Here is a 23831-nt window from a genome sequence, read left to right as displayed (position 1 = left end):
TGCATTTTTGCTGGTGCTCAGCAGGGCAGAGATGCCCAGTGATGCCATGAGTTGTGTTTCCTCAACTGGCTCCATCATAACTTGTCCATCCAGTTTTGTGTCTTGAGTCCAATTCTGTGCCTCATGGCCCTCTTAGGTTGGATACCACTCTTCTAAAGGGCAGCAAAGACAAGAGGGTGCCCACCTCTCATTTTCTGCAGATATTGTCCTGATAATTATTTAATCCAATATGCTCTTAGCAAGTGACACATGAGAGACAAAGCACTGTGCTAGGTGCTGTGGCAGATCTAGAGACAAACAAGGCACGTCCCTAAGGAGGTAAGTAATAGCTACTTACTATATTCATTTTGTGCTTTAGCTGTCATGTGTCCTCCAACATAGATTTTCACAAACATATGCTTCCATTATGCCATTATACCTTCAGTGGCAGAAGTGCTATGTCTTTTCTTGCAGCAGGAGGATTGTAATTTGGTGCCTCTGGTTATGCTGTAGACAGAGTTCTGTTTTTTTTTTTTTTTTTTTCTTCTTGGACAATCAGAAAACCTTTTCTATTAAGATGTGTCTCGGCTATCTGTTACCCAAGAGTCCTGTTGGAAGACAGATAGATTTGAGTCACAGAGAAGCAGATTGTAGGTGAGCTGAGCTACAGGACCTGTCACTTGGCTGGAACAGCAAAAGGGTTGGCATGGGAGTGGTCGGTATGGTTTTCAATAATTTATTTCAAAGAGCAGTACTGGACAACCAGGTGAAGCTACATGCCTCATTCTTTTTGTTTTTTGGGGATGTACTTTCCCTCCCAGCCTCCACCTTCTGAAGAGCTTTTATAAATACTAAAGGATTCCCTGTTAAAGGAACTAGGTTGGAATCCTTGTACTCTGAAGGAATCATGAGTTGCGAAGGACCAATAAAATTCAGGGTTCCCCCCCCCCCGATTTTTTCATATTAAGAGGTAGATTCTTTGTGATAAAACCTTAAAGAGGACCTCAAAGAGAAGACAACATATGTTCATCCCTGATAAATTCATCCATTGTGATTTCTAGTCACAAGATTGGTGGTTGTCTCCCTCTTTAAATCACAAACTTGGTCTCGGGATTGGCTTCAGTGCCCTTTTTCCAAGATAAATCATCCAAATCATTATATTTGCAAAAGACAGTTTACTCCACTGCTTTTACAACATTTACTACATCGCTTGTTTTGGGAAAAAAAGGCTAGCTGTGGCTTATTCATGTAGCATTTTGTATGCACTCAACTCAGTTACTAACCCCCAATTTATATGAGATGAAGGAAGTTTGGTTTCAGTGTCTCATCCCTAAAATGAGTAGGATACTCCACCCACACCCACCCCGCCCCTCCCATCTCCGGAATTAGAGAAGTCTCTCTTTTCCAGCTACAAATATGCGCTTTGAGAGGTATGTTAGCTTGGTCTTTTCTGGCCAGATTCTGCCTGCCTCCTCTACTCCCAAGTTCAAATGGCAGCTATGCTGTGTCTGCCTTCTGACATTATCATTGTTTATTCTTACACTTTCTGGATCCAAGCATGAAAATCTTACACTTCTCTTTCCAACTCCAACGTAAGCTCCACCTTTCTTCACAAGTTGTTTTTATCACTGCTTCCACTGCCTTTCCTAAAGTTTTATTTGTTTATTTAAAAATATTTTCTTTATTTATTTGAGATATATATAGAGAGGCAGAGACAGCAGGAGCAGGGTAGGGGAGTGGCAGGCAGAGGCAGAGGGAGAAGCAGACTCCCTGCTGAGCAGGAAGTCAGATGACATGGGGATCAGGACCTGAGCTGAAGGCAGATGCTTAAATGACGGAGCCACCAAGGTGCCCCTTTCCTAAACTTCTAAGCATGTTTCCTTATCATCTTGCCTTTTGCAAGGCTAACACTTTCTGTTGGAAACTGCCTCTTTTCACCTCTCATCGTCCCCTTTCACTGTTTTCCACTTATTTATGGTTCTCCTATGATAAATACCATTTTTATATAATTTATAAAAATTAATAATGTGTGTGAAAACTCCAAGCCCTTCTTTTTCTTTTTTCCCATACCACTCCCTGTCTCAAAGATATTTTTGTGGCAATTCCCATCATAGGTGTTTATGAAGAGGATCTGACTAACTCGATGGGGGCTTTGTACTAATAAGAAAGGGTCGATATTGGCTCCTTGGAAAAAAGAGAGAGATAAAAAAAAATGGAGGTAGAAAAAAGTGGAAGGAGAGAAATGAGAAAAGCCTTAGATTTGGTTTGCTGGATGGGGAAGGTTTTGGGTAGAGATGAAGTTGTAGAGAGAAAAGCTTTGAGGCTGCTGTAAGATGTGAGACATTGAAAGTGAGACATGGGAAAAGACAAATAAGATGCTATGGTTATGAATATGCTTGTTTGAGATTGTAAATGATTGAGAAGTGCCAGGAAATATTAAAATTGTTTTTAATTAATGCTGGCACCAATTTTTTTTTTTTTTTTTGAGAGAGCTTGCATGCACTTGCGTGAGAGCATGCGTGAACGGGGGAGGAGGAGGGATAGAGGGAGAGGGAGAGAGCATCTCAAACAGTCTCTACACCCAGCACAGAGCTTGAGGCCAGGCTTGATGTCATGACCCTGAGATCATGACTTGAGCAGAAATCAGAAGTGGATGCTTAACGATGAATGGAGCCACCCAGGTGCCCCTAATTTATATTTTCTTAATTGAAATATCTTGTAAAGATTAGACCACATGAAGCTCCAACTTATATTTGGATTTTAGATAATTTTGAAAAAGACATATACATGTATTTCCCCCTAACTCAAGAGGAGTGTTCTTTAGTGGAGAGACTATGTACAGATACTCCTAGGAGTAACAACAAAGGGACTGAAGAGACAGTGACATGACTGGCAGTGTTTTCAGACTTCACAAAGATCTCCCATGGGAGATGCTATAACCCAAGCAACAGGAGCCATGGAGCCACACAGGATCTTCTCTTCTGCCTGCCCTCAGGAGGAAAGAGAAGCATGAGCATGCCCTCCTGGGGCAGAAGTAGCCTCATGCTTTAGTCATTCTTTCATCCATCCAACCATCAATCCATTTTACAAATGTATCGAGCATCTTCTATGTGCCAACTCTAACCTGGAAACAGAATGGAGAAAACCACAGAGCGGGACCCTACTCTCATGGATCAAGTGTGAACTTAGATCACAGATTTAATTAGTGGTTCCTCTTCTTTACAAGTGTTTTTTAGGCAACCAACTGGCCCTAGAGAGGTCTACATGATATGCTTTCTCATTGGACTTTTTTTAAAGGTTTTTTTTTTTTTAATTTATTTATTTGACATACAGAAATCACAAGTAGGCAGAGAGGCAGGCAGAGAGAGAGAGGGAGGCAGGCTCCCCACTGAGCAGAGAGCCCGAGGCGGGGCTCGATCCCAGGACTCTGAGATCATGACCCGAGCTGAAGGCAGAGGCTTAACGCACTGAACCACCCAGGCACCCCTGGACTGACTTTTTATAGATACTCAGGAGCATCTTTATTTGCAAAACATTGCAGAAAACACTGATGACAAGGTCAGATAAATTCTCAGTTCCAGGAAAGAAGGGAGGAGAAGGAAGGTTGGCAGACCTTGGCATTGTAACGTATTTCCCACAATCCTACTTCCTCTGTCTGTCCTTGCCTATCTGTTCTTTCTTTTTCAGACAACTAGGTATTTTGTCTCCTTGAGGAATTTTCCTGGCTCCAGTCAGACTTTTTTTTTTCTGTTCCATGAGATTCCGCTTTATTTACAGAATGTTGGTTTTATGAGTTCACAGTATTATTTTCCTGGCAGCAGTAAAACCCTCAGTCTTGCCATTAAAGAAAAAGGCAAAGGGGAGAAGAATTAGGAAGTAACATCCCAGAAAATAAAAACAAAAATCTCTTTCTAGGACAACAAAGGGCAACGAAACAAGAGACAGAAACTTAGCCAGCTTCCTAGGACAGTGCTGACCAATTAGTTCTGTTTTTTTAAGGGAAGCCCCTTGAGTGGATTTTACATCTGAGATTCTTTTCTTTTTAAAATTTTATTTATTTATTTGACGGAAAGAGCACAAGCAGGAGGAGTGGCAGGCAGAGGGAGAGGCAGGCTTCCCGCTGAGCAAGGAGACTGATGTGGGTGGGATTCAATCCCAGGACCCCTGGATCATGACCTGAGCTAAAGGCAGATGCTTAACCAACTGAGCCACCCAGATGCCCCTACATCTCAGACTCCTTAACTGACATAGCTTCCCAAGCATTGAATCCTTGAGATCTTTCTTAATGTGTCTCAAATGAACTAAATGAAAATAAATGCTTGTGAAACTCAGATATGGGAGGGACATCTAGGAAATCCTGGGAAGACATGTCTGGGAAAAGGCAGAAAAGCCTGGATAGTAAATAAAGTGGTTTTCTGGATGGGAATAGCTGCCTCATTTTTTCCTTCCTTCTCATATAGATCATCTCCTCTACCCCTTTCCTTTCCAGTAAAAGCTTCAAGTTTTAAATAACATAGTGGATGTGAAATAATAATTATACAACGATCCAAGTAATATTAGCATGTATCATATAGGTACTATGATAAACACTTTTTATTCATTATGTATTTACTTCTCATAATAATCCTACAAACTGAGTATAATTACCCACATGGTATATATGAGAAAATTAGGCTCAAAGAGGTTGTGTATTTTTTCCAAGTTCACATAGTAACCAAATGGCTAAAGGCTGTTTGATTTCATAGAAACACTGGGCTACACAACTTGAATCACTTGATATAACCATGCACTAGTACCCAAGGTTCTGACACCTGTTTAAAGAATTCTGTGATTGTGTCCCCAGGGATTGCTGAATCTAAAATTTCAGAGATAAAGATAAAATTATAAAAAGATACACATATTTTAAATGCCAATTTCTTTAATGTTGAAATAGAATAGAAATTGAAGATTTTCCTTTTGTCACTTACACCCGGATAGTTAAGTGACATAAAATCAGAGAAAGGGAAGAATTTGGTATCCGAACACAAGTCCCGCCCTTATTTGTTTATCCAGTACTCTGCACACTAAATCACCTGTCCGAAGAAGCTCCCATTTGAATATGTTGCTTTCTAAAGCCTTTCAGCTTACTTTAGAAATCCCCATGTGTGCTGTCAGCTGACATCAACTCTGGTCTGGTATAAGAATACTGTCTCTCCAGTGTCTAAAAGTCCATTTCTACAGTTAGTTAGACCGCAAGCAAAACTGGAATCTAGACTGCTCCTTCAACTCAAAGCAAAACAGAGAAGAGGTTCTGTGTCTCCAGCTTTGGCTGGGCATGAAGTTAGGAAAGGTCGGCCATGTACTCATGAGACTCTCGCTGCTGCTTCTGAGTGAGGTGTGAAGGTACAGTCTGGCGAGTTTCTCTCACAGCACTATGGCAGGTGTCCTTTCTGAGGAGGGGGAGGAGCCCTTTCAGATCTCTTCTCCTGTCATCCCACACTCACCACGTCCTTGTATTTGCCTCTCATTATTCCAACTCACCAACAGAAAATATCCCTTCCTATGTTCAGGGAGTGTATAACAGCAAGCGAGGGACTTGAATCATTTATAGGAGTTGAAGAGGATATTGGTGACTCATAGAACAGGAGACTCGAAGGTAGAAGGAACGAGCTGAGGTCTGCATGAGTGAGGTGGAAGGAGAAGCAGTGTATAGTTAACATTTGTCAAGACATGAAGGGAAGGGACAGGATGACAGCTTTGCTCATCCGTCCTGGTGTACAGGCACTTGGGAACGCAGTTGGAAGTTGTAAGAAGTCATTTTGGAGGAAGATAGGACAAGAGCTGTAAAGGACAGCAAATGGTGTAATAGAGATTTAGTAAGCGTGACAACAATGACATTAGTTAAGAGAAACTAAAAAATAGTTGACAACTTTTAAATTTGACATGAGAAATGAAATAGGCTCTTTGACATCCTTCAGTTATAGGTAGATACCTGGATGGATCCTGTATAATCTGAAGGTATTTCATCTAAATGAGGATTTAAACCATTTTAAAGTGATTTTAACTTTAAGTAACATTGACCGGAAGAGAATCTAGTGGCGAGCTGCATGAATCAAACCCGCTGAATTCCTTTGTACTTTGGCACATTTCACCTGCTCCTCCATTGGTCTGTCAAACAACAAATGACAGATTGGGTGTGTGTGAGCATTTCATACCCTTATTCCATTTTCTTACTTCCTTTATACTTTTGGTACCCCTCTCAGATGAAAAATAATCACATAAACTAGAAAGGACTCTATAGAAAGAGAGTCAATTATCATATGGTTTCACTTATTTGTGGAGCATAAGGAATAACATGGAGGACATTAGGAGAAGGAAAGGAAAGTGAATTTGGGGAAATTGGAGGGGGAGATGAACCATGAGAGACGTGGACTCTAAAAACAAACGGAGGGTTTTGGAGGGGAGGGAGGTGGAGTTTGGGTGAGCCTGGTGGTGGGTATTGAGGGCATGTATTGCATGGAGCACTGGGTGTGGTGCATAAACAATGAATCTTGGAACACTGAAAAAAAAAAAAAGGCTCTGTAGGAAGTGAATAGCTCTTCTGGTTGAGGGATATGCTTTTTGGAATAAGGAAGCCCAGGGAAACAGTCGAAGTGTCTGTTGACAGATAAAAGGATAAAGATGATATGGTAGATACATAACGGAACATTATTCAGCCATAACAACCATTTGCGACAATGTGAAGGAAGCTGGAGGACGTTATAATAAATGAAATAGGTCAGAAGCAGGAAAGACATATACTGTATGATCTCATATGTAGAACCTAAAAAGTTGAACTCACAGGAACAAAGGTAATTGCCAAGGGCCAGGGGTAGGAAATGGGGAGATGTTGGTCAAAGGGTACAAACTTTAGTTATGAGATAAACAAGTTTTGAGGATCTACTTATTGTGTAGCATGGTAAGTATCGTTAACAATACTGTATTGTATACTTGCACTAATTCAAGTTCAAGATGCTATTCAGCTTTAGTGTTCTTACTATGCTAAAAAAGAGATAACTACAGGAGGTGATGGGTATGTTAACTTGATCATGGTCATCACTTCCCAATGTGTTTGCATATCAAGTCATCACATCTCAAATAGATAAAATTTTTATTTGTCAATTATACCTCAGTAAAACTAAAAAGAAAAAAAAAAAGGGCCTGGATTTGAATTCTGGTTCTATTTCTTACCTCCTTGTGTGACATTCGACAAGTTAAAATTCCTGAGCCTGGCAGGGGAGATACCATGATCACGAAGGTGGTTTTCCCAGGGCGAGGCTTATCCATTGCACTCCGGATGTGCTGACCCCTGCGATTTCCCCAAATGTGGGAAACTCGACTGCATAATTTGTGGTAGTGGGGGACTGCGTTCGCACTTTCCCCTGTTTAAAAAAAAAAAAAAAATTCCTGAGCCTCACATTTTTCAGCGACACAATGAAGGTTTATAAAACCTGACTCACAGGACTGTTGGATGGATTAAATAAGACAGTAAGTGAAAAAAAAAAAAAAAAAGAAAGAAAGAAAAGAAGACAATAAATGTAGAGCTCCTTGAGTAATGGCTGGAGCGCAATGCTGTGGTGTACACACATTTAATAAATGTGATTTCAAAAAAATTGGTAGAACACTATTGCTTTAGTGTTACGATCTTCCCCAGGAGCCAAGGAATAGACCCCTAAGGATGGTCAAAGCAGAGGCGTGAATGCAAAAGCAGGCCCAGCTGAATCAGCAAGGGCGCTGATGGGAACTGAATTGGGAGATGGTGGAGCAGTTTAATCCTGATACAGCCACGTAATGCCTATGTGGCTTTTGAACGGATACTTTAAATCTCTTTTCCAGCATGAGTTGGAATAGACTGGTGTAATTTTGTGCTTCCAGATTATTTCATCCTTGAAGTAAATAAACAGGATAGAAATGATTCTATATTTCTGTGTTTGAACAGAACATTCTGTTCTTAATGCTACTTCGCTGCTGATGCTTCCCAGGCTGACTCGTGTTCGGATGTCAACCCCTTGGTCTGAAACCCGCTAGCTAGATGTCTTGCAGAAGTTCCATTCACATAAATCACCGCGTGCCAGAGGCCCTGTCAGCTGCTATTTCCCAGTGTAGTCCAATATCTTCCTACCTTTGTATTAGATGTGGATATGCTTTGAAACCTTTGAAACAAAAAAGAAGATTTCTTTTTTTCCCTGGCCAGGGGTTTGTCAGTGAGAGAAAAATCTCACGGAAAAGATGGGTAATTCTGCAATTTCTCTCCTTTGTTTCATCACCCAGTCCTTGCCAACCCTGGAAATAGGATGACATTCAGAAGAAGGATATTTAGAGAGGACACAAAGAAAAAACTTCGAGGTTAATATGAGGGAGAGTACAGTGCAGAACATGCCCTGGCTGATCAAGCTACAAAGTGAACTGGCTGTGAAATGAGAGATGGTTTCCACATACGATTTCTCCCTGATAGCACCGTTATAGAAAACAGTGCGTGAAATGTGGGTTGGGACGACCAGTGGAAATCCAATTCAGCCCTGCCTGTCGGGGGCGTTCACCTAAGCAGTCCTATAACCAGCGCTTATCTGAATCTTGGTGGCCTCACCCCGACTCTGTTTCTTCCAATTTATCATTCTCTGTGTTTCCTGTCTTTCTCATAAGCCTAGATTATTTATTTCCTGTCCCTAGGGAATTTGGAAAGAGACTTTTATTTTGTTGAGGGAACAATGGACTTTTCATCTGTGTTCTTCCTCTGACTTTGGGTGAGAGAAAATGAGTGGGTGTTAAGAATGGGAGCCCAAGGAAAAGGAGATTAACTGAAAACACAAAACAAAACAACAGGGTGGAATGAAGTTTTTTGTTCTGTTTTGGGAGAACAGTAGAAAGGCAGGTGAAATGGGTGGGAGCTGGGGTGTGGGCTTAGGGATGATGAGAGTTCAGCGTGAACACTTACTTGCCTTGCACTTCCTCCAGATTTCGAGGTGTTTGAGGTTGGCCTCTGGATCTTAGTCATCTTAAAATACAGAGAAGTGGCTGCCCACTGCTCAAAGGAAGCCAATACTCCTATTGCATGGGTCCCCAGTTCTGTCTGGTGATATAAAACAGTTGACAAGATTATGGGCTTTGGAGTTGATGGGGCAGGATGTGAATTCTGCTCCAGCACGTAGGGATCTCTGCCATTTCCCTAATTCTCATTTTCTTTATCTTAAAAAAAAAATGGAGGGGATCATGGAAAGTAGTTCATACAGCTGTAATGGGGATTAAATGAAATAATGCGTGTGAACATCTAGCTGGTATAGTGCTGGCATGAAATATACCATGAAAGTAACCATTATTATTATTATTTCAAACTAGCTATGTGACTCTGAGTAAGTCATTTCCTTGCTGTAGCATGTGAGGGATGATAGCTGTCCATAAACTGTCGTGAAGATTTAATGAGATAATGCTTGTAAAATACTCAGTGTCTGTGATATAGTAGTTGGTCATTAAATGTTTGTTCTCTTTCCTCTCCTCCTGGTTGTCTTTTCCATTGTTTTCCTTCACTATTTCCCTGTGTGTAACTAATACTCTAGCCAAATGAAGCAACTTGTTCCTGAGAGGTCCCTCAATGTTTGCCATCATACCTTTGCTCATTTTATTGTTTACTTTCTCTCTCTCTCTCTTATTTAATTAATTAATTTATTTATTTGCTTTTCTGTCTCTGTCTTTGACAAAATTGGGCATCTTTTGAAGCTAATCTCAAAAACCACTGACTTGATAAGATGTATTACTTAAATTAGCTTCCACACGGGCTCTTTTTCTTTCCTTAAACACTCCTTTATTTCTTTATTACTACGTATCTTCTTTATTTCTTTTTTACTACAGGCAACTTTTATCTCTTTATTACTACACATCTTCCTTTTTTTTTTAAAAAAAAAGATTTTATTTTTATTTATTTGACAGAGAGATCACAAGTAGGCAGAGAGGCAGGCAGAGAGAGGGAGGAAGCAGGCTCCATGCCAAGGAGAGAGCCAGATGCGGGGCTCGATCCCAGGACCCCGAGATCATGACCTGAGCCAAAGGCAGAAGATTAACCCACTGAGCCACCCAGATGCCCTATGTATCTTCCTTTCTGAGTTAAAGGCATTCCTGTTCTCCATCTTGCTACTTACCCTCTCCCCAGCTGTTGAGGGTACAATCACTGGTCTCCAGACCCATTCATCTACCAGACTATACCTGGTTATCTAGGAAACTATCATTTCTAGAAAACTAAAATCTTTCCAAAAGAAGAAAGAATTCTCTTGCTGAATTCACGCATTGAGTTGAATATCTCTTGTATGTTCTCACAGTAACCTTATGACTTCCTTTCATAAATCTTATCCGATTTGATTACAGAATACTGAAATTGTCTATTTACATGATTATGTTCTACACTGAATTTTAAGCTTCTTAAGGGAAGTCAGGGTTTGTGTCTTGTTCATCTTTGTAATACTAGTCCTGTACTTGTCATCTTACCTGAAAACCTAGTACAGTGCTTGAAAACCACAAGAGCTCAATCAAGTTGCCCTTAACAATTCACTCTGACATTCTCATAACACATACTTGGAATATCCCTGCTCTTTAAAATATAAATTTAATTCTTGTGGAGACAAGAAATCAATATAATTTGAAACATTAAATAATTATACAATATGCTAAAAAAAGGGCAAATGTTATTTCACTCCTTTTTTTTTTAAACCTTTGTGTTATGTAACAACACAACAATTGAATTAGCTGATTATCATCTTTATGAAATAGCAGTATTCTTGAAGCGTTTCCAGATAATAACATTGTAAAATTAAATTACAGCATAAATACATGAAAAAGTACATTCTTTCTTCAAGAGAAGTCCCTTGAAAAGCAAAAGTTCCTATGGAAGAATAAAATAAACAATGTACCCTTGTTGTCTGTGAAATGTAAGCTCTGCCCTTATGTGCTTTTCCTTCAGAACTTTTACACATTGATGTGTTGGAGTAGGCTGGTACTTGCAACATGAAATCAGAAAAAGAAACTTGACTCCATGTTACAGCACCAGAATCTTGCCAATTATCGGTATAAGAAGTTGGATAGAAGGAAATCAAGAATATGTGAAAGATTGCAAAGGGCAGAATTGATTAGTTAATTAATTAAATACCCGTTTCCCTAAATTAGAAGTGGGTAACATTTATTGAATCTATGTCATTTCTTTCCTTTCTCCATTATCCTTTTTTCTGGTTCACCAAAACAAGTCTCTCATCTATGCCAAATACCTTAAAACAAAGCACAATTTTTAGCTTGAAAAAGAAAAAGATAACTGACCTATCTATAGTTAATATACAGAAAGTTAATTTGGAAAAGAGGGAGAGTTAAGCTATCCAAAAGCTTCTCCTCTACCTCAATAATGCAAATGTTTTGTATTCACTGATCGTTTTACTGGATAGCTGAAAGGAAGGCACTTTTGTATCATTTTCCCTTTTCCCAGAAGCTGTGCTGTATTTATTGGAATGAATTTCAGCACTTTCTTCCCATTTTCAGATGATTATGACATATGAACTTTCTCACAAGGTCAGCAAGCCAGGACTGGAGGATTTGTGGGGATTTGTGTTTTAAGGCCAAAGATTCTTGGGGACAAGAAGAAACTGAATTACAGATATTGGCTGTTCTCTAGGCTGTTTATTTTCCAGAAAAGCAGTTTTTAAAATATTTAATATTTTTTGTGCCAGAAAAAAATGGACAATGGTGCAAAAGTAAAAATGTTCCTGGAATAACTGAAGGCTTTCAACCCTAGCCAGTCTGGCAACTTTAACTTGGATTTCTCAGGCCCCACATTTGGTCTTCATATTGTGCTTTATACCTGGACTGACTGCTTCCAAGGCTGGACAGAGTTCATCTGGCTGCATTTTTTTCTGCGAAGGCTCAAAGATTAAGTAAAAAAGCGGACTTGTTCTTCCCAGCATGTTTCTCTGTTGCCTCAAACAAAGCAACAACATAGGCTGTCGTGAGTAGATTTCGCAAGTCTTACTTGTAGGAATGATTTCCATATGGCATTAAGATTAATTACCCAAACACAGGACAGTTGAAGGACCCTAAGGCATTTTAAGTATCCTGAAAGAAGAGATCAAGCGGAAAAGATATGGAGACATTGCAGTGATTCTCTAAATAAATGTATGTAGGTCACGACACGTAGTAAACTAAGCTTTAAATTATGTTTCTTCTTTAAAAAGATTTTAATAATTTATTTGTCTGAGAGAGGAAGAGAGAGAGGGAGGAGAGGCACAAGTAGGAGGAGGGAGAAGCAGGCTTCCTGCTGAGCAAGGAGCCCAGTGCGGGACTCCATCCCAGGACCCTGGGATCTTGACCTGAGCCAAAGGCAGACGCTTAACCAAATGAGGCACCCAGGCATCCCTTAAATTATGTTCTGTGGAAAATTTTTTTCTTTATCATGTTATAGGTCATTTCAATATTATATCTCATGACACAAAGGAAGCTTTAGTCAAAGTACTGATATTATAAATAGGCTGCATTTTCTGATTATGATCTAATAAAATTAGAATTTAAGGTCAAAATGTTAGCTAAAAAAAAAAAAGCAAAATATTTAGAAATCAAAAATACATCATCAAATAATCCTTAGGGGGAAAAGGAAATAAAGGATTAGAGGACATAAAGCAATGCTTAGATCTGAATAATAAGGAGACCACTACATATCAAAATTTGTGAGAGCTGATCAAAGTAGTACGAGAGGAAAATAATTAATAATTAACACATTATTTATACATTAATCAGAAATAAAGGGAATTTGAAAACAAGTGAACTAAGCCTGCAACCCAAGCTGGAAAAAGAACGAGAGAAACAACAACAAAAAAGAAGGAACAAAGTAATAAAAAATCGGTGAAACACACATCAAAATGTAATGTAGTAGATATGTATACAAACTTACTGTTTGAAAGATAAATAAATAAAAGAAATATCTCTGAAAAAGCAAAAGTATTTTTAAAAATTAATTAGTTAATTAATTAATTTGTTTATTTTCAGCATAACAGTATTCATTGTTTTTGCACCACACCCGGTGCTCCATGCAATCCGTGCCCTCTCTAATACCCACCACCTGGTACCCCAACCTCCCACCCCCCCGCCACTTCAAACCCCTCAGATTGTTTTTCAGAGTCCATAGTCTCTCATGGTTCACCTCCCCTTCCAATTTCCCCCAACTCCCTTCTCCTCTCTAACTCCCCATGTCCTCCATGCTATTTGTTATGCTCCACAAATAAGTGAAACCATATGATAATTGACTCTCTCTGCTTGACTTATTTCACTCAGCATAATCTCTTCCAGTCCTGTCCATGTTGCTACAAAAGTTGGGTATTCGTCCTTTCGATGGAGGCATAATACTCCATAGTGTATATGGATCACATCTTCCTTATCCATTTGTCCATTGAAGGGCATCTTGGTTCTTTCCACAGTTTAGTGACCGTGGCCATTGCTGCTATAAACATTGGGGTAGAGATGGCCCTTCTTTTAACTACATTTGTATCTTTGGGGTAAATACCCAATAGTGCAATTGCAGGGTCATAGGGAAGCTCTATTTTTAATTTCTTGAGGAATCTCCACACTGTTCTCCAAAGTGGCTGCACCAACTTGCATTCCCACCAACAGCGTAAGAGGGTTCCCCTTTCTCCACAACCCCTCCAACACATGTTGTTTCCTGTCTTGCTAATTTTGGCCATTCTAACTGGTGCAGGATGGTATCTCAATATGGTTTTATTTTGAATCTCCCTGATGGCTAGTGATGATGAACATTTTGTCATGTGTCTGATAGCCATTTGTATGTCTTCATTGGAGAAGTGTCTGTTCATATCTTCTGCCCATTTTTTGACGTGATTATCTGTTTTGTGTGTGTTGAGTTTGAGGAGTTCTTTATAGATTCTAGATATCAACCTTTTGTCCGTACTGTCATTTGCAAATATCTTCTCCCATTCTGTGGGTTGCCTCTTTGTTTTGTTGACTATTTCCTTTGCTGTGCAGAAGCTTTTGATTTTGATGAAGTCCCAAAAGTTTATTTTCGCTTTTGTTTTCTTTGCCTTTGGAGACATATCTTGAAAGAAGTTGCTGTGGCTGATATCGAAGAGATTACTGCCTACATTCTCCTCTAGGATTCTGATGGATTCCTGTCTCACGTTGAGGTCTTTTATCCATTTTGAGTTTATCTTTGTGTACGGTGTAAGAATGGTCGAATTTCATTCTCCTACATATAGCTATCCAGTTTTCCCAGCACCATTTATTGAAGAGACTGTCGTTTTTCCACTGTATATTTTTTTCCTGTTTTGTTGAAGATTATTTGACCACAGATTTGAGGGTCCATATCTGGGCTCTCTACTCTGTTCCCCAGGGGTACCTGGGTGGCTCAGTCCATTAAGTGTCTGCCTTCAGCTCAGGTCATGATTTCAGCATCCTGGGATCCAGCCTCACATGGGGCTCCCTGCTCATCAGGGAGCCTATTTCTCCCTCTCCTGCTCCCCCTGCTTATTCTCTCTGTTAAATAAATAAATAAATAAATAAATAAATAAATCATCTTTTTTTTAAAAAAAAGTAGTAAACCCAAAACTGGCAAAAGAAGAAATAGAAAATTTGAACAGATCATTAAACATCAAAGAAATAAAAATGGCAACAAAATACCTCTCCTCCAAAATACCCCCTGTGCAGATGGCTTTCTAGTTCAGAAGTACAAATCCCTTGAAAAATAGTTTCTATCTTATTTAAGTTGTTAAAATGTTAAAGATATGTAGCTCATTTTATAAGATGAGTGAACTCTTTGTTGTAAAACTGGATAAAAACTACAGAAGAAAACATTATCAGGCCTATTTTTATGAATGTGGATACTAGAATCCTAAATAATATAGTAGTTAACATAGTCTGAAAAATATTACAAAGTCTACATACTGATCAAGTAGATTTGTACTTACAAATGTAAGTACAAGCAAGCATTTTTAACATTAGAAAATCTATCAGTGTTATTCCTCATAATAATAGATCAAAAGACAAAAACTGTATCATTGTCTCAGTAGATGGAGAAAAAGCAGCTGGTGATGTATATCTTTTAATTTTATATGTATTTTATGCATTAGTTTTGTATTTATATATTTAGAAATACAAATATAATATAAATTTTACATCTAAATATATATACATATATCCAAATTAGAGATAGATAGGAAATTCCTTAAATTGGTAAAAGTCATATGCCAAAAACTCACAGCAAACTTTCTTCTTAATGGAGAAAGTTAAAATACATTTCCTTGGGGTGCTTGGGTGGCTCAGTGGGTTAGGGCCTCTGCCTTCGGCTCAGGTCATGATCCCAGGATACTGGGATTGAGCCCCGCAATGGGCTCTCTGCTCAGCGGGGAGCCTGCTTCTACTTCCATATCTGCCTCTCTCTCTGTCTGCCTCTCTACCTACTTGTGATCTCTGTCTGTCAAATAAATGAATAAAATCCTAAAGAAAATACATTTCCTTTAAAACTAAGGATAAGAAAAACATGTTTACTGTTATCACTATTATTTATCATAGGACTGGAAGGCCTGACCAGGGTTATACAGAGAGAAAAGAAGTAAAACAAAGACTGAAAGGGAAGAGAAAGATAAAGAACCTTGTTTTGAGACAATATTCAATATTCAATATTCAATATTCTCAAAACCTTGTTTTGAGGCAACCTTGTTTGAGACAATATTATCTAAATAATCATCCACCCAACAGAGTGTTAGAATCAGTGAGAGTTTAGCAAACTTGCCTATAAAAGATCAATTGAGAAAGTATCATTTCTTTACATCAGCAATAACTGAAAAAAATAATGAAATAGGATACATTTCACAATACCAACAAGAACTATTGCATATCTTTGAGTTAACTAAGAACACATAGACTCTCTGTGAAGAAAATTCTACGACTCCATCAAGAGCGATTGGAAGATAATCTAAATGGATGGGTGTAACTTCCATGCCCGTGGATAGGAGGATTTCCCACCATAAACATATCAATTTTCCTGAACTTAACCTATAAGCTCAATGCAATCCCAATACAAATTCCAGTTGTAACTTTTGAGATGTCATAAAGATAATCTTTCAAAAATTTTACTTTTCATTTTTCACATTTAGATCTTTTTAAAAATATAATATAATTTAATTTTTTTAGTGATTCATAATTCTTTGTTTATGCACCACACCCAGTGCTCCATGCAATAAGTGCCCTCCTTAATACACACACCACCAGGCTCACCCAAACCGCCACACCCCTCCCCTCCAAAACTCTCAGTTTGTTTCTCAGAGTCCACAGTCTCTCATGGTTTGTCTCCCCCTTCAATTTCCCCCAACTCACTTCTCCCCTCCAACTCCCAGTGTCCTCTGTGTTATTCCTTATGCTTCACAAATAAGTGAAACAATAGGATAATTGACTCTCTCTGCTTGACTTATTTCACTCAGCATAATCTCCTCCAGTCCCATCCATGTTGATACAAAAGTTGGGTATTCATCCTTTCTGATGGAGGCATATTTAGATCTTTAATCCATCAGAAATATTTTTGTTCTGGTTCCTTTTATGTAGTAGGTCATCTTTTCCTCATTGATTTGCAATGTTCTTACGCTCCCCTTAAAGAGGAACTGTTTCTAGTTTCTGTATTCTGTTCGATAGTTGTTTTTCCTATGCTATAGCAAATCTAATTTCCCAAGACAACTAGTATTTTGCTATCTGGAAGACTAAGTTTTTCCCTTTTCTTAAAATTATTTTGGCTATGCTTGGCTTTTGGCTTCTGTGTTTTTTTGATTAGCTTGCCAAATTTTATTTAAAATCTTCTTGGGTTTTTTCTTGGAATTACATTTATATTCATTGAGGAATTTGGGAAGAAATGACATCTTTAGAAAATTGAATCTCTCCACCCATGACCATGACATGTTTTAAAATCTCTTTAGTTGCTTTATATTTATCATCAATATTTTATATTTTTTATGCAAATATCTTGCTTATCTTTTGATTTATTTTGACTTTCAGTGTTTTTGTGGGTGGCATTTAAAAATTACATTTATATATAATCTCTACTGGTGTATTTAGGAACATTGAGGATTTTAAAAAACCTGTAGTTTATAACATGGTAATCATATAGAACTCCCATGTTGATTGAAAAAAAATTTTCTATAGATTCCTTTAATTTTCTGTGTAGGAAAATATATAAACAACAAATATTGATAATGCTGTTTTTGTGTATTCTTTTCAAAAATATATTTTAGATTTTTTTGTTTGTTTTATCGCATTGGTAGGAATAAGGTAGACAGCAGGTATCCTTACCTTGTTCTTAACTTGAAAGGAGATGATTCTTGTGTTGCCCTTGATTATAATGTGATATATTTATAGATTTTTTAAATGAGTATCCTTTATCAGGAAAAAATATTCTCTATTAATCTTAATCTTCTAAGAGTTATTATTTTTAAAACCAAGGGAGTGTTAAATTATATATAATATTTTTCCATCTGTTTTAATATCACTGTTTTTCTCTCCATTAATCGCTCAGTATGGTGAGTTACAATAATAGATTTTCTAATGTTGGCCTTAATAAATTATACTACTTTCCTTGATTATTAAGTTATTTCACCATTAGTCACTGTTACCATTAAAGTGTTATACAGCTATTGTTTGTTTTGACTTACACACTTGTTTACAAAACTCCTTGGTTTTAGTTTCTTCTCTTTGTTCAGTTTTCTGAAGTAAATCCATTACTAACAAGTTACAGTGTTTGTTTAAAAATATATTTATTTTGGGGCACCTGGATGGCTCAGTTGCTTAAGTGATTGACTCTTGATTTCAACTCAGGTCATGATCTTGGGGTCATAAGTTGGAACCGTGTGTGGAGCCTGCTTGTTCCTTTCTCTCTGCTCCCCCCGACCCCACCCCGTTTGCAAATAAATACATAAATAAAATCAATCTAAAAATATATTTATTTTGTCCTTCCTCTGCAGTGATAGTTTACTTAGAAATAAAAATTTTAGTTTGAAATTTGCTTTCCTCAGTACTTTCAAAATGTTTCCATTATCTTCTGGCTTCTTCCGACATTGTTGTAAAATCTGAGGTCAGTCTAACAGTTGCCTTCTCTCTTTAGTGATTTTAAGACTTTTCTCGTAATTTGGTGTTCCATGTTTTGCTAGGGTATGGGTAACTGTGGCTAGGTTTCTATTTACATGGCTCAGGACTGTGCTTCTGTAATGTGATGAATTCATGTCTTTCTTCCATTCATGCATTTTCAAAGACAGTATTTCTTCAAATACTGCCTCTGTCATGCTTTCTTTAACACCTCTTTCTTTAGCTTTTACTAATTTGTGTTGGACCTTCTCATTTTATCCTCCATGTGTCCTAATACTCTTTTATACCGAATTCTGAGTGGTTTGCTAAAATATTTTCTCCTATTCACTAATTTTCTCTTCTTGATTTTTATGTTGATGAGTTCCCTCATATATTTTGTGTCTCTGGATAATGACTTTATCTTAGTTAGGCTGCTATTTGTGGGAATTCTAAACAACCAAGTCATTAGATTGTCCAGAAGTGTTCTGCTTTTTATGCAAGTGCCCAAAGGGGCAGAATTTTGTGCTAATTTATCAACTTGAGAGTTCTTGAATACAAAGTTGGTATATATTTAGAATTCAAACCCATCTTCAGAGTAAGCCTAACTTTTTGATTTCTCATGGGAGACTTTTTTTTTAAATTCACAGACACCAACAACCACTCGCGTAATCTCTCTGTGCTGCTGAATGAATTTCTTTCTGGTCCTTTATTAACTCATTTATCCAACAGCATTTATTGCATGTTAACTGGGTGCTACACACAGTGCTAGATGCTGGCTCCTTTTGATACAAAGATGTACCTGCTACAGTTCTCAAAACAACCCAGATTGTAAAATGGCTCAGTTAGTCACTCAAATGTAAACAGTAGCAAAAATGTAGGCATTCCTGCATTTTGAGACAGTAGAACCTCCTTAGGAGTTAGCCAGGTTCAGCCTGCGCCAGGGCACAGACACTAACTACACTTCCTACTTCAGATTCCAGAACAAGGAAGGTGTTTTGCTTTGTTTGGAACACTTCTCAATGGAAAGAATGAATGACTCATTGGCATGAGTCACCTTGGTCAGTCTGTACTTCTCATTTTTCTAGCCTCTGAAAACCCCCCAAACTCAACCAAGTCTAGAATAACGACCTCAACACTTTCTCCTAGTTCATAGGTCTTCCATAGTGGGGTTTCATGATTTCAGCTGCTTAGAACATATAAAGCGGGTAGAACCAATATTTAAGCCTCATTCTTCATGGAAGAGGTTACATGGGGTGAATACAAGATTCATCAGCTTCTTCTTCTGTCTGCTCATTGTTAGTTTTACCCCTTATTAAAATAGCAACGACAGGGGCACCTGGGTGGTTCAGGGGGCTGAGTGGTTGACTCTTCATTTTAGCTCAGGTCATGGTCTCAGGGTCCTGGGACCGACCCTGGAGGTGAGCCCTGCAAGGGGTTCCCGGCTCAGCGAGGAGTCGGCTTCAGGAAGACTTCTTCTCCCTCTGCCCTTCCCATCACCCCCCCCCCCCAGTCATTCTCTCTCTTTCTCTCTTAAATAAATAAATACATACATACATAAACAAACAAACAAAAAAATCCATAAACAGAAGTTTCACAGAGATGCACTCGACGACTGTCATCATGTGACCATGCCTGCTGCTCTCTCCATGGCTACCTCTCTTGGTGTTCTTTCCCACTCTCAGTCATACATGTTACTCTTAGACACTGACCACCCTCACACATTTATACTGACTTCTAATTATAGGCATAATTTCCTTCTTCCCTGGGGCACAAACTCATTTTAATGGCATGAGTTATTTCTTTTGAATTGATTGATGCATTTTTTTTCATTTTAATGTGACATTCACTTTCATTCATTTTTCAAACCATGTATTCATCAAGTTGATACTATGTGTAGGTCTAGGTAGCAGAGGGAACAAACAGTGAACTAATTAAAAGTAAGTAAATAATTTCATAGGAGCTAGTGATAAATGCTAAGAAGAAATGGAAGAAATAGGATTACTTTGAGGGTCTACACCTATTTACAGCATGATCTATAGCTCACTTCTTTATATTGAATGTTCCTTTGGGTTAGCTCACCCCATCTACTCCTAACACATGCTTATTGCAGTGTGGAGCTATGCTAATGTTCCTACCCTGTGGGACATGGAGTCTTTGAACCAGATAATCAGGAAATGCATAATTATAAACTTTAATAAATATTATGAAGGAAAAATACTTCAATTAGGAAAATATGTGACAATGGATCCAGACTTGATTTAGGAGGTTAGGAAAAAATTGCTTGAAGGAGAATGTTTGGTCTGCAATTTAAGGTATAAATAAGAGTTAAATTTATAAAGGGGGTACTAAAAACAGGAGGAGAAAAACTGAGGTACAGTCACTGTATACATTGTAAGGTAGAATGAGGCTTTCTGTGTTCAAAGACACAAGATCTCAAGTGTACTCACTGCACACACACACACACACACACACACACACACACAGGTAGCTATGTGAGGTTATAGATATGTTAATTGACTATGGTAATCATTTCACAATGTACATTTAAGTCATCATCTTGAACAAGTTTAAAACACATTGTACAACCGAAATATATAAAATTTTTATTTGTCAATCATACCTCAATAAAACTGAAAAATAAAACCACAAGACTTGGGAATTAGGAGGACTATGTGAAAATACCAAAGATCTAGCATTTAAAAAATTTGTTTTAAAGATTTATTTATTTATTTGAGAGAGAGTACATGATGGGGAGAGGCAGAGGGAGAGGGAGAGAGAATTTCAAGCAGTCACCTTGCTGAAAACAGAGCCTGATATGGGGTTTGATTCCATAACTCTGAGATCACAACCTGAGCCAAAACCAAGAGTTGGATATTTAACCCACTGTGCCATCCAGGGGCCCCCTAAAATTTTTAGGTTTTAAAGCTAATTGAAAACCACTGAAGAACTTTAAGAAGGAGGAGGGAGACATAATAAAATATTGTTTCAAAAACATGACTCTGGCTGCCAAATATGGAATAGATTGAAAAGGGGCAAGAGGTAATGTAGGAAGAACAGTTCGGGGGGCCATTGTCGTAGCCCAGTCCTGGGTGATGGTAACTTTATCTAAGATGATATTGAAAAGAAGGAAAGAAGGAGGGATATAAAGTTGCTTAGAAGGTAAGGTTGAACCAGTAAATGTAGAGGTAAAGTGTGGCACAAAAGCACTGGGTCCTTTGTTTCTGGATTATACAGGGTTGCTGATCTAAAGCAGTTCACAGTCTTAAGGTGAAATGAAAATGAGTTGAGATGTTTTTGTGATCTCTAGATAGAAATGTAGAGCATGCAGTTGGTGTTCAGTATCTGATCTGCAAATGCAAATTTGGGAGTCATTAGCCCATATAAACGAAACACATTTATTTTTCAAAATAAGTGAAAAATATATCTCTCCCTAAATGTGTTCCCAGCTGCTCTCCTCCACAGAACAAGGTGCTTGTTACCCAGGAATGAATGAAGGAGATAAATACTGTCAAATCCTTTTGCTTACTATTTCCTATCTCCTTCATAGGTTATAGTAATAAAACCAAACAATAAATATATTGTACAATATCAACAAATAGAGTTACACAGAGAGGGTTTAAACACACAAGTTCATTGGGATGATTTGCTTAGAGTAGGCGTTTGATACACATTTGTTGTTTGACCAAGTCACACTGCTAAATCATTTTTTTAATGATGGCTTATTATTGGGTTTGTTGTAAAAAAAAACAAAACATGATTATGACCATAAATACTCCTCTGTAAGAAGACAAGAGAAAGCCCTTCCCTCTTTGGAGAGGTTGACTTTGGCTACACAGTTCAAGTGACCTGGCATAACCTAAGAACCAAAGTTTTAGTCTGTCACTTAGCCTTTGGTGGGCCATGGGCCTTCTCAGCTAATATAATTTGGCAAACAAGAAGTGTTTCATGAGAGAAGCAGTGTGGAAAGAACTCTATAATTCTGTAAAAGATTTTGCCAACGTTTTACGCACTCTTCTTCCTAAATGCTTTGCCTCAGTCAAATTAATTTGCAAATATCTTGTATTTTCCATGTCTTTTTCCATTCCCTCTCTGGGGACCAAATAGTCGGCATGAATCCTGGCTGTAATAGCCTCATGGGATCAGGCTGAGTAATCTATTGGTCAAGTTAAAGTTCAAGCTATTTATTGGTCAAGTTCAAGTTACTATCAAGGAAAGGGAAGGCATGGGATAGAACCAGAGGAACAATATTAAATGTGTCCCAGGGTAGAGTTCCGGGTTGTACATGGAAAATGTAGCAACCGGTTAAGAGATCAGCTGTAGGTTTCTGAGCCTTGGGCAAGGATATGAGAGTAAAAGAAAAGTTCCAGAATGGAACCCTGAATAAAGCAAGGGTGGCAAATTTTCTCCCACAGTGACTGGGCTGTGTTTGAAGGCTCAGGATCATCTCAGACACCTGTGTCCCTTTGCTGCACACCACTCCTATCTTTTAGAATGCTTTCCTCTCCCTCTGTCTATCTAAATCTTGTCTGTTTCCTTTGGACCAGTCCAAGTCCCATGTGGTGTGTGATCACTGATATAGTTTTTAATTAGCCTGAGAATAACCAAGCAAAAATCTATTTCCCAATAAAAATGCCAAGTCATTGCAGTATGTTTGTTTTGGGGGGTAAATTTTGCAACCTTCTTTGTGTTTTTAAGAATTTGCTCTCATTTCTTCAACATTTTCAGAAAGCTTTTCTGAAATTTTTTTCTGGCTTTATTGCTTATAAACCTTTCTGAGAGTAAGAATCATGTTTTACTTATGTTGTTTTATATACTTTGTAATAATAATGATAATAGGTGAGTGATAATAATAAGCGAGTGAGCCAGTCACTCATAATAATGAGTGACTGGTTCAGTTTATACAACATGTGACACTTTCTTTCTTTCTTTCTTTCTTTCTTTCTTTCTTTCTTTCTTTTTTTTTTTTTTTTTTATCTTGCAGTTGTGGGTTTGAGTCCCACATTGGGTGTAGAGATTATTTAGTAATAATAATAATACTTGTTATTTAGTATATTCGAGATACTTCACCTATATTATTTCTAATTTTCATAAAAACCCTCCCAGGTATGTATGTTATCCCCATTCTGGGTTTGGAAAGGCTAACCTCCTCAAAGAACGAGTAAACACTGAAGCTGAGACCAAAATTCAGATTTGAGTTTTCCATTATTCTAGACTGCCTTTGAATATCTGTTGAATTGGTTAACCTGAATTGTTGGTTACAGAGTCTATGTGACCCATCTCCTAGGGCTTCTGTGGCCATCTGTCAAGCCAGTAGACCCAGAAACCAGAGAGAGAGAAAGATAAGCTGATAGATAGAAAGAGAAGCAGAAGAGGACCACGTTTTGTGTCTCCTCATTTCGCATGGGAAAACCTCCAATGTCATTTTTCTTTTTTGGTTTTCATTTTTCATTTTTCTTTTCTTCTTCTTTTTTTTTTTGCCTTTGCTTGTTTTTTTTTTTTTCCTTTTTCTTGTCCACATTTACTTCAAAAAACAAAAAAGTTTTCTTATATCATACTTCAACACTTCCTCCCACCTCCCTGATTTAATTTTCCATCAGTAAAATGTCTAGCTTATATGTATAATTTTCCAAAAGCTCTTAGGCAAATAGTTAAATTCCAAAAAGTTAACTTGTCCAGCAGGGGCTAATTTGTATGGTCTTCCTCAGGAGGATAGGGGGTGGAGGAAATATATATGTATAGGGAGAGAGAGAGAGAGA

General features: G+C 38.0%; 1 non-coding gene across 1 annotated transcript; it reads left to right on the top strand.

Annotated features, from left to right (window-relative positions):
• The first annotated feature begins 7217 nt into the window (after positions 1-7217).
• Positions 7218-7382, top strand: LOC131840092 (U1 spliceosomal RNA). The gene has a single exon (XR_009357202.1). It is a non-coding gene; the product is annotated as a U1 spliceosomal RNA (small nuclear RNA).
• Positions 7383-23831: the final 16449 nt, after the last annotated feature.

This window comes from Mustela lutreola, chromosome 8 (assembly GCF_030435805.1).
Source record: "Mustela lutreola isolate mMusLut2 chromosome 8, mMusLut2.pri, whole genome shotgun sequence".
Classification (NCBI taxonomy): domain Eukaryota; kingdom Metazoa; phylum Chordata; class Mammalia; order Carnivora; family Mustelidae; genus Mustela; species Mustela lutreola.
Note: the sequence above shows the minus strand (reverse complement) of the source record. Positions and strands in the feature narration are given on the sequence as shown.